Here is a 9,837-nt window from a genome sequence, read left to right as displayed (position 1 = left end):
AAACTAGCTACTGCTGATTTTTTTGTTTTCCAGCTGCAATTTTATTTACTGAGGTTATTTTCTTCATCACACAGAACTCACGAAGATGACAAGAGAGAATGAAACATTCAATATGACAAACATGTCGCTTTATGTTCCCTCAACAGAAAATGCAAAGTTAAATGGAGATTTCAGCACATTGTGGATCTAGAATACTTACCATCTCCAATCCCAACAATTCATTCCTAAGTAATATCTAACAGTTTCCCAGTACTTACAGTGTGCTAGACTGTGTGCCCTGTGTTCCAGTGTGCGCAGTCAGTCCATCTCAGAGCCAGTCTCTGAGGTTTTTCATCCACTCTTCAGCTACAAAAAGGGAGGCTGTGAGAACTGATGCAGGGTAGTTTTAACAGTTACTAAGGAAGAGCTGTGGGAATAAGTTCCAACAAGCCCGGATGCACAACCCGATCCCTCAACCATTTGCTGTGTGGCCTCTGTGATGATTTACAGAATGGACAATGACACTGCACTCACCCAATACATAAAAAGGGAAAAATGCCCTTCAAATGAGTTTTTGGTGGCAGCCTTTTTTTTTTAATTTTAAGGAAAAAAATCCAGAAAAACCAAGAAGGAAATAAACAATACAACAATAACTACAACAATAAAAACAATAGCAATATAGGATTTTAAACCAAGATGATAGGAATTTAACAATGATTGTTATACTGCATATTGTTATCTTCAGAACAGTTGTTCACGTTACCACATACAGGCATGCAAAATTAATCAAACAATATAATTTCCCTTTGAGCAGTGTCTTTCCTTTTTGCTATATCTATTTAAGTTTTGGATCTTATTTATTCTTTCAGTTTTTTACTTTAGGAAAACAATATGGTATTTACACATACATTTTTCACTTATCAATATGGCTTCTAGTTGCATTTATTTACCAGTAAAAACCCTGAGTTTAATCCTTCTTTATGACTGAATAGTATTTCATTGTATAAAAGACCACATCTTTTTTATCCATCCTCAGTTGACGGCCATCTGGGTTGTTTCCAAGACCTGGCTATTACAAATTGTTGCAGATAAATAATGATCACATTGAGATATTTATAAATAAATGGACGCAACTTGAGACCATACTCATAAGCGAAATAAATCAAACTCACGTGTATAAATATCATATAATCGCCTAGTGTAAGAAATGGTAAGAGTACATAAGAATTTAAGGTAATCATGATTTCCCATTACATTGCTTTGAAGCCTTAAATGTTTCATTCATTAGTTGGAATGGTTTTATCCTAGTTTGTTTGATTTTATTATCTGTGATAGTATGAACAGCTATTTTAAAGAAAACAAGACATTAGAATAGCCAGTGCTGATTTAATATCATCTTACTCTGAAGTCCTACTATGTTTTTGTTCTTCTGTTTCCATTGGTTCTATCATATTATATCTTAATGGATTTTATTATGTGTGTTATTATAAACAAATTTTCTATGAAAAATGAGATAATATAGTAGCCATTGTTCATTCTATGTTATTTGGTTCTGAAAGCCCTATAATGCTTTCATTCTCTTGAATGGTTTTACAATGTTTTTTTATGTTTGATACTATCACATATGAAGTTATGCTCAACTATTTCAAAGAAAGACATTATGGTAGTTATTGTTAATTATGGGTTGTCTTGTGGTAAAATGCTGTGTTGTTTACATTGTTCTGATCTGATCTGCTTTGTTTTGTCCTCTTTTGTCTTAATCTCTTTCAAATAAAAAAATTGTTGCAAGCTTCTTTTTATTTTGCATGAGTTATCCTCATCTCTACCTTTACAATATTATTTATATAATTGACATCTGTTAGTACAATGTACGATTGTGTCACCTTGAGAATTCTAGTTTAACTAGGTGATTCAGCAAGGGGTCTTCATTATGTAAACATCCTGAGCCTGTGCAAGAGGAGAGCACAGAGATGGTGTGAATGCTACATCCACCTTGGGGCTGGACATCTGCATACAGTAGAAGGGAGGAAGAGAGGTTTATTCTCCCCATTTTGCTCTTGCTGCTTTGCTGTGTTCAGGGTCATCAACTGCCCTGGAGACAGATGATTATGGACTGAAACCTCTACAGACTGTGAGCTAAACAAACTTTCCTCCCTTAATTTGGGTGTTGGGTATATTATCTCAGCAATGAGAGAAAAGTAACCAAGATAGGACCATCGTGTTGCTAGGTGCCCTTCCCATGGTTGGAGACCTATTGTGGTAATATCATTCGCTGTTTTCCATAGGGATGGACAGTGTAAGGCAAACTTCTGACAAAATAAACAAAAATTAATAAAAATAAATATTAATAAACCCAAATTTATTAGTAATCACAAAATACATGGGAGATTTAAAAATTTTCTACCTGAACATAAAGTGGAAATGAGAACCTTATTTGTGCTGTTTTTATACTGTTTATATTCTTATAAAATTTTCCTATAACTCATGAGATATGAGAGGTAAGTCTTTTGATCTTGCATTCTTGAAATTAAATGCAAATGCTTCCTATTAAACTGAGAACTGCTACACAAGAGATGTCCTGATGGGAGAAGCATAAACTTAAACACTGGTCTACAAGAAAAAAAAGTTGTGGGACTCCTTTACCTTTATTGTTTGCTAAATAATACATTACATATAGAAATAAAATATGCATGTACACATACGGTTTGTGTGTGTGTGTGTGTGTGCGCGCACGCGTATGCGCACACATTTAGGAGAATAAGGTGTTTTCCTTTTAAGCTTCATTTCCCAGCTTTGTTTTCTGGAAACACCAAAATCATAAAAGAATAGTATTACATATGTCGACATCAGCCCAGCCTCCCTGAGGATGCTTAGTCCGTGCTGTGCTGTGCTTTCTCGTGAGACTGCATCAGATTATATGTTGGCTCTTACCTCACCAGTTCAATGGGGAAGGGGAAGCTACATTCAACAAGATAACTAACTAAACGCTGATTACATGGCTGTGTTTGGAATGAATCATGCTTACAAAACAAGCTATGAAAAGCCTTGGGTATGTCCATGGCCGTGCTGGTCTGCAGCCATACTGGGATGTAACTGCAGCAGTAGAAATAGCAATGCTGGACTCTAAATCCCTCACTGATTGGGTCTTCCTTACCATGTGGACATTTTCCCCCAGGAGCATGCTGCCTGGGTTTTAAATACCCTGTGGAATACAATCTTGTTGAGAGATTTTTGAAGGTTAAACTTAAAACTATCATGGTTTTGTGCCAAATTTGGCCTTATAATAATTTACATGAAAGTATTTCATAACAAAAGAAGATTTTATTTTGGGTTGTGAAGTGGGAGAGCTTATTACAGGTTGTTCTTTGCAACACAGATCAGAAGGAAGAAAGAGAAAAATGTCACAAGTGTTTAATGAAACAAAAATATCCTTTCTTGGCAAGTGCTTTAAAAACTGAGGCAAACTATAGTACTGAAGTTCACTTTCCATAGGCAGGTGGGGAAATTGAAAAGAGGTGCTCTGGTCTAGAAATTGAATATCCAACAACTGTAACAGAATGTACTGGGTAGACATGTGTCATCTTCTATGTGTACACCGGATCACGCATCATCTCTGAATATTCCCCTTTTTACAGCTTCAGTATGGAGACAGGGAGTTAGACTAAGGATCAGCTGCCCAGATATTATTTTGAAACTTGCTTATTTATAATGTAAAAGATAAAGAATTAAAAGTCTACATGTCCACACACCACAGCCCAGAGAAATTCAGCGAGCCCAGTGCAGACCCTGAGAAGCCATGTCCTGAGGTACTGCTACCTTTGGGGAAGAAGCAGTGAACCACTGCCCCATAATTCTCTAGGAAGACATGCTTGGAGGAACCCAGGTGCCCACTCCAGTGCAGCACACAGAGGGAATGCAGCCAATGAGGAAGCACCTGGGATTCTTCCTTCAGCAACGGTCTGATTCGGGGGAACACAGGAAAATGTCAAGACAAAGGAGCAAAATACAATCCCAGACCTCAGCCCACACAGAATAAGCTCAGGTGACACAGACATAGTAGAAATTAGAAGTCACACACCTGAAATTTCTGAAAGGATAACTGAGTTAAACTAGCAACTTAGTTATGGTATTGGTTGGTTAATTTTGCATGCCTATGTCCGATGTTCTGAAGAGCTATTTTGAGGATAACAAATGGCATTATAGTAGCAGCATTAATGTCCTATATCCTGTTTTGAAGTCCTGTATCATTTCATTTTTTTTGCTTTATTTGATTTTTATTATGTTTGATGGAATAGGCAGTTATTTTGAAGATGAAATGGTATATTATGGTAGCCATTGGTGATTTTCTATTATTTTATTTTGAAGCCCTGTATCACTTCCATTGTTTTGTTTTGATTGGCTTCATTCTGTCTTTTTTTTTTTTTTTTTGGTTTTATTTTCTTTAAAATAACAAAAAAATCTGCATGTGCCTGGTCAATGTAATTATCATTTTATTTTACAAAACTCTATGTATCATTAAGGGTATAGGCTATATTTCTATATAAAAAGCAACTGAGTGATTCTAAAAGAAGTTACCTCATTCAGGTGTGGCAGTGTAACAGTAAGTGTAGAAGGATGGGACATCTCTTCCATAAATTTTCAGAACCTTGGGCTCCTTGCATCCTGTGGTTCCACCATCATTTATAGAGTTGAAGGTTGGATTGTTGGCTCATGGACTGTTCTGTTCACAGAAAGACAAGTCCAAGAAAAGCAACTTGCCTCCAAGTTGGAGATGATCAAGGATGTCTATACATGATTTCCATTCATATCTTGTTGACTCAACCTAGCAACATGGTACATTCATGGGCTAAGGAAGCGTACTTTCTAGCTAGGAATTTGCATAAGGGACTAGAATTCTGTCCCACACATTGCATTGTTTTTATTGTTATTATCAAAACTGGCATATAAGATCCTGCTTTGGGAAAATTAATGAAAATGTGTTTGGGAAGTTGAATGAAGGCCAATTTGTGTCTAACCCTGACCTTGGAAGGGGCAGTGTATTGGCCCAGATTAAAAATGGACTTTTCTCTTTCACTCCTGCTCAACCTGTTTTCTTCCCTACCCATCCTTCCCCATTTTTAGCTTAGGAACTTTGTGATCAACCTTAATTTCTGTTTCTCACACTCTAAATTCAAACTACCAGTACACTGTTTTTTATGTTTAAATAAAATACTCAAAATTCACCCACCAAAACCTCATTACCACCTTTAACACTGATGCTTTTATCCAAGCCTCCATTGACTCTTATTTCTTACTTATTCCAGAAAAAATTTCAACCATGTGCATGGTGGGAGAATTTATTTTAAGGAGACATGAGACACTGCTCCAGGTTTCTCATGAGTGTACAGAAGACAGATAATATGGAATTTTTCAAAGGCCTTGGTCAGGGGACAGGGAGGTTGAGATGAGTATTGGGCCAATGGGATGAGGGCTCCAAAGAAGTCATGGAGGTTTAGATAGGACTGTAAGCACCTGCTGAAGAGCATGCTCTCCCATGTGACTCGCAGATACTGCCAAGAGCCCCACGGTCTAGGTCAGAACAACCTTGATCAACCACATTTCAACTGCATCCTTTCAAGATCCAATGTACAACATAGTTATTCCCCTTCCCAGCACCCACAAAATAATATAATTGACACCCCCATATTACCAGGATTACTTTGGGCTAATCTGGTATATGTAAATAAGAGGCACAGTTCACCCCAAATAGACAAGTTTGAAATGAAAGGTAATGTTAAACTGGAAGTCACAACAATATGCAGACATACAATCTACATAATAATATACATATTGTCTTGGTTACTTTTCCCTGCAGAGGCTGAAGAAGGAGGATCGCTGTGAGCTGGAGGCCAGCCCGGGCTACAAAATGAGTTCAACGCCAGACTGAACAGTATAGTACATCTCAGTCTCAAAAAGATCAAAAACAAATTTCCTATATGATATTTCTGACAAGGTCTGAATAACAATAGTCAAATCTGCAAGACTTTTTAAAATTACATAATCTAAGAAAAGCTAATTGTAAAATCATCTTTCTGTGTTTGTCTAGGGTGATGGTTTTTGTTTCTTTTTTTAAGGCAACATGCCCAGTTGGGGGGAAATGTCCAATGAAAACTAGACGTTCTATAATAAGATAGCTCCTTGGTAAATAGAAGCAAATAGATTTCATTCATTTATTTGTCCATTCATTTATTTATTGAAATGGCCATCTTGAAATGATCCTAATTTCTCAGCCAATGAGCTGAAAATTGTCAGGACTAATTTAGCTGCATTGCCTCTGGAGCACAGTATAAAAGGCACAGTTATGGTCTGACATCTGAGTACTGATAGGTGTTTGTGCATTTCTCCCTCACTTCTCGATACCTGGCCACACTCTTGTTAGATGCCAGTCCTGGCAAAGGTCTGTAGAGGCAGTGATAACTTTGGTATGACAATGATGCCATAATTCTGCATGCGTGTTTGTGTGTACACAGTGTGTGCCTCTCAGATGAGAAGCAGAATTCCAAGATCTCTGTGTTTAGGGAAAAGTGTCTCACGACTCACCACTGTATTTAAATCAACCCCAAAGACAAGGGGTCCTCCAAATCCTGAAAATATCTGTGTAATGCTTACTTATTCCCGACTTCCAGTTTAGGTTCCCATATGCAGCAGTCTTCTGTTTTAGAAACAAATCATTTTGAATTATAATTCAGAAATACTCAGGTCCACAAAAGAACCTGAGATTTCAGCTATTCAGCAAATTTTTATTTGCAAAGCACATGCCTGCTAGCCTGTGCGATTGCAGTTGCTATTCATATGAATGTTGGCAACATTTCATTGTGGGGGTCAATTATGGTCATTTACCATGATGACATAATAACAACTGCAAAAATGTGAAAGCTAAAGTAGGGTTATTATTACTGTTTGTAAAGTCTATGTCCCAGATGTTCCTGCCAGGAGAGAGAAAAGCTGGAGTGCAGAGATAGCTGACAACAGTGCTAACCATTCAAATCACCACCAGATGGAACAATCTGCAAGACAGGGACGGAGCAAGAAGCTAAAGCCAGCATTTGAGTCGCACACTTCTCTCACCTTGAACTGCAAGCTTTTTCCTTCTTGGCAGTTCATACAGAAATGTCCTGCTCCACAGCCTCTGGATGAAAGAAAAAAAAATACAGGCAGTACATTCGCCTGGAGAGATGGGCGCCAACGGTCAGCATCATTCTCTGATATACAGCCAAAGAGGAATTTATTTCCAGCTTGTAGAGGGTTGGGGGGGGGCGTAAAACTGTATATCTTCAACCCCATGAAATAAGGTTAGTAAAATACATAAACTCTGAATCAGTATCGTGAAGTATGCCTTTAGTCACCTGCAATTCACCAATGGCTTCATGATAGATATTCCCAGCACCTGGCTGGGTTTGTCAGCTGTGATCAGTGTGTTCCTTTCAGTAAAGTTTGGCCTCCCTTTTTCCGCTCCCCTCTTGCTTTCTAGCCTGGCAGAGGTCTGGCATCAGGGTAGCAGGGACTCGCTGAGTGTGGAGATGCCTAGCAGCCCCTGCAGCAGATCTCTTGAGTGCTAAGTCTGATAGGAGCGCCAGCATGAGACAGACGCACAGTACTTGTCCAAAGAAAAATACAGCAGCAGTTGAATAGATGAAAAGGTAATAAAAAAAATCCAGCTCTTAAAAAAAAAAAGCTTTGATGATGCCTTTTTTTTTTACTGGAGAAAAAAATCACAGTAGGCAGAAACTCCATTTTTTTTACACATCATAGTTCTGTCAGTGTGATGTTGAACAAGTGCCATTAATCAAGAGCGTTGTTATTCATTAGGCACAGTGATGTACTTGAATTGTTACTTCAGTATCATTGTTCAAAGCCTCTGGAACAGTTTCAAAGGAGGAAAAAATTTACAGCTATAGTTTACAGCTAGGATTGTAAAAGAACTTTCCTACTATTAACCAAATGTTAAACATGGTAATAATAGTAATAATACCTTGTATTTATACAGTGACTGTCTTCCGAGAAACTCAAAGTTCTCAATAAACAGTGGTGTATTCATTGTCAACAACATCCTTTTGAATAAAGCTAGAGGGAGGTATTATTATCCTCCTTGCCATCAGGCCAATAATATGTTCTTCGTGTTTACAGTTATCTCTGGTGTATGCTGCAGGGAAGCGGGAGACAGGAAGGGATGCTCGGAATGTAGTGTGTGTGTGCGCGCGCGCGCGCGCGCGCGCGCGCGCGCGCGTGTGTGTGTGTGTGTGTGTGTGTGTGTGTGTGTGTGTGTGTGTGTGGTGTTGGGAATGAAGAGTTCTGTGTGTCTTTTGAAGAACTAAGCTAAAACAAATCCTTTGCTGTGTGCAATGGATGTGAGAGTTTCAGATAAACTAGTTTCTCTGAGCATCAGGAATTAAATATAGTATGTTATAATCAGAACGCATATACCAAGGCAATTAACTTTATATACTCCACCTGCTGTGGGGAGGAAATATCTTCAGGTTCTCTGGCAGGTATTCTGCTGTCCCCAACCTGGGATGCTTATGTTGTTTCTCAGAGTGGCTGGTTCCTGGCTCGCCCCAGCTTCTTGCAGCTGATTGGATCAGAGTCAGTCCAATCAGATTTCTTCTCCTGGGCATTTGGAAAGGGATTGTGGGGATTGTGTAGTGAATATAATGAATCCCTGCAATAGAAACTGACTTAAAATGATTCCTGGAATAACTAACTGCTTCATGAAAAAAGGGACAGATTAAAAAGAGAAAAGAAACAAGAAAAAGGAAAGAAAGTTCTTCAGTTTCCAATTGGATATTCTGTCCCTGTCCCATACTTTGGGCTTAACCTAAATTCTACCCAGCAAATACTTATTCTGTGTGTGTGTGTGTGTGTGTGTGTGTGTGTGTGTGTGTGTGTGTCTGTTTCATTCCTAAATATATGCTCTCTAAATAAGATAGTGAATACCTAAATTCACTGCATTTGGAAGACTGTAGAAAGATAAATTACCAGTTCTCATGCACCAAAGCCATTTCTGAAGGCTTTGTTTGGAGGGTCCTGGGCCCATCACCTTTAATAGTTTGTATGGAGTTCAGGCCAGGAGAGACCATTTAGTGCAATTTATAACTGAGCTCTGCAGAAGGTTACAATTAATCATGCATTTTATTTACCCATTTTCCTTTCTTTAAATCTGACCTTGTTTTATTCGTTTGAACCCTCTTCAAATTAGTTTTTTTTAAAGGAACTACTTGAAAAAGCTCAGAGAAAATTTACTCACTTTTGTGAATCACTTCCATGTCCCAAGACAGGCACAACAAAAATCTCAACACTTGTCACTCGATCCAGACTTCTCAGACTGAGGTGAACACCAGAAATAGCTGTTGAATTTCTCAGAAAATAACTCAAAGATCACATTGTACCCCCAAATTCTTGCTGCTCTGCCACAAGTAAAGGAAGCCACCTTTCAATTCCTGTGAGCATCTGCCTTTTATTCTTTGCATATTCCACCTTCAAGCTGAATAACATAATAGGTGCCCAGAACAGAAAAACAGAGATTGTAAAAATAAATAATAAGAACTCCAAGAAAGTGGATATTTAAGTACTTCTCCAGGAGGGTGTATGTGCCAAAGCAGTGAACTTAAGCGTTTGCTTTATTTGTAAGCTGAAGTCTTGAGTCAGATCCATGTTTTTCAACTTTTTACAAGAATAACTTTAGATGGGCTGCTTAAGCTTTTCGAGGTTATTTCCACATGTTCTTTACTTATAAAGTAGAATTAACAATAGCTTGATTATAAACTACTACAACAGAAAAATGACACGATGAATATAAAAATCAGGTACCAGACTACAGGA

General features: G+C 38.1%; 1 long non-coding RNA gene across 1 annotated transcript; it reads right to left on the bottom strand.

The window, feature by feature from the left end:
* Window positions 1-260: 260 nt before the first annotated feature.
* On the bottom strand, window positions 261-8,569 carry LOC134472890 (uncharacterized). Its single transcript, XR_010042899.1, has 4 exons — window positions 8,470-8,569; window positions 7,087-7,147; window positions 4,555-4,699; window positions 261-345 (listed from the first exon to the last, which is right to left on the bottom strand). It is a non-coding gene; the product is annotated as an uncharacterized LOC134472890 (long non-coding RNA).
* Between the last annotated feature and the right edge of the window lie 1,268 nt (window positions 8,570-9,837).

This window comes from Cavia porcellus, unplaced genomic scaffold (assembly GCF_034190915.1).
Source record: "Cavia porcellus strain 051 isolate PalLab524CR breed Dunkin Hartley unplaced genomic scaffold, mCavPor4.1 scaffold_2, whole genome shotgun sequence".
In the NCBI taxonomy this organism is placed as follows: domain Eukaryota; kingdom Metazoa; phylum Chordata; class Mammalia; order Rodentia; family Caviidae; genus Cavia; species Cavia porcellus.
This window is presented reverse-complemented; position numbering and strand designations above follow the sequence as displayed.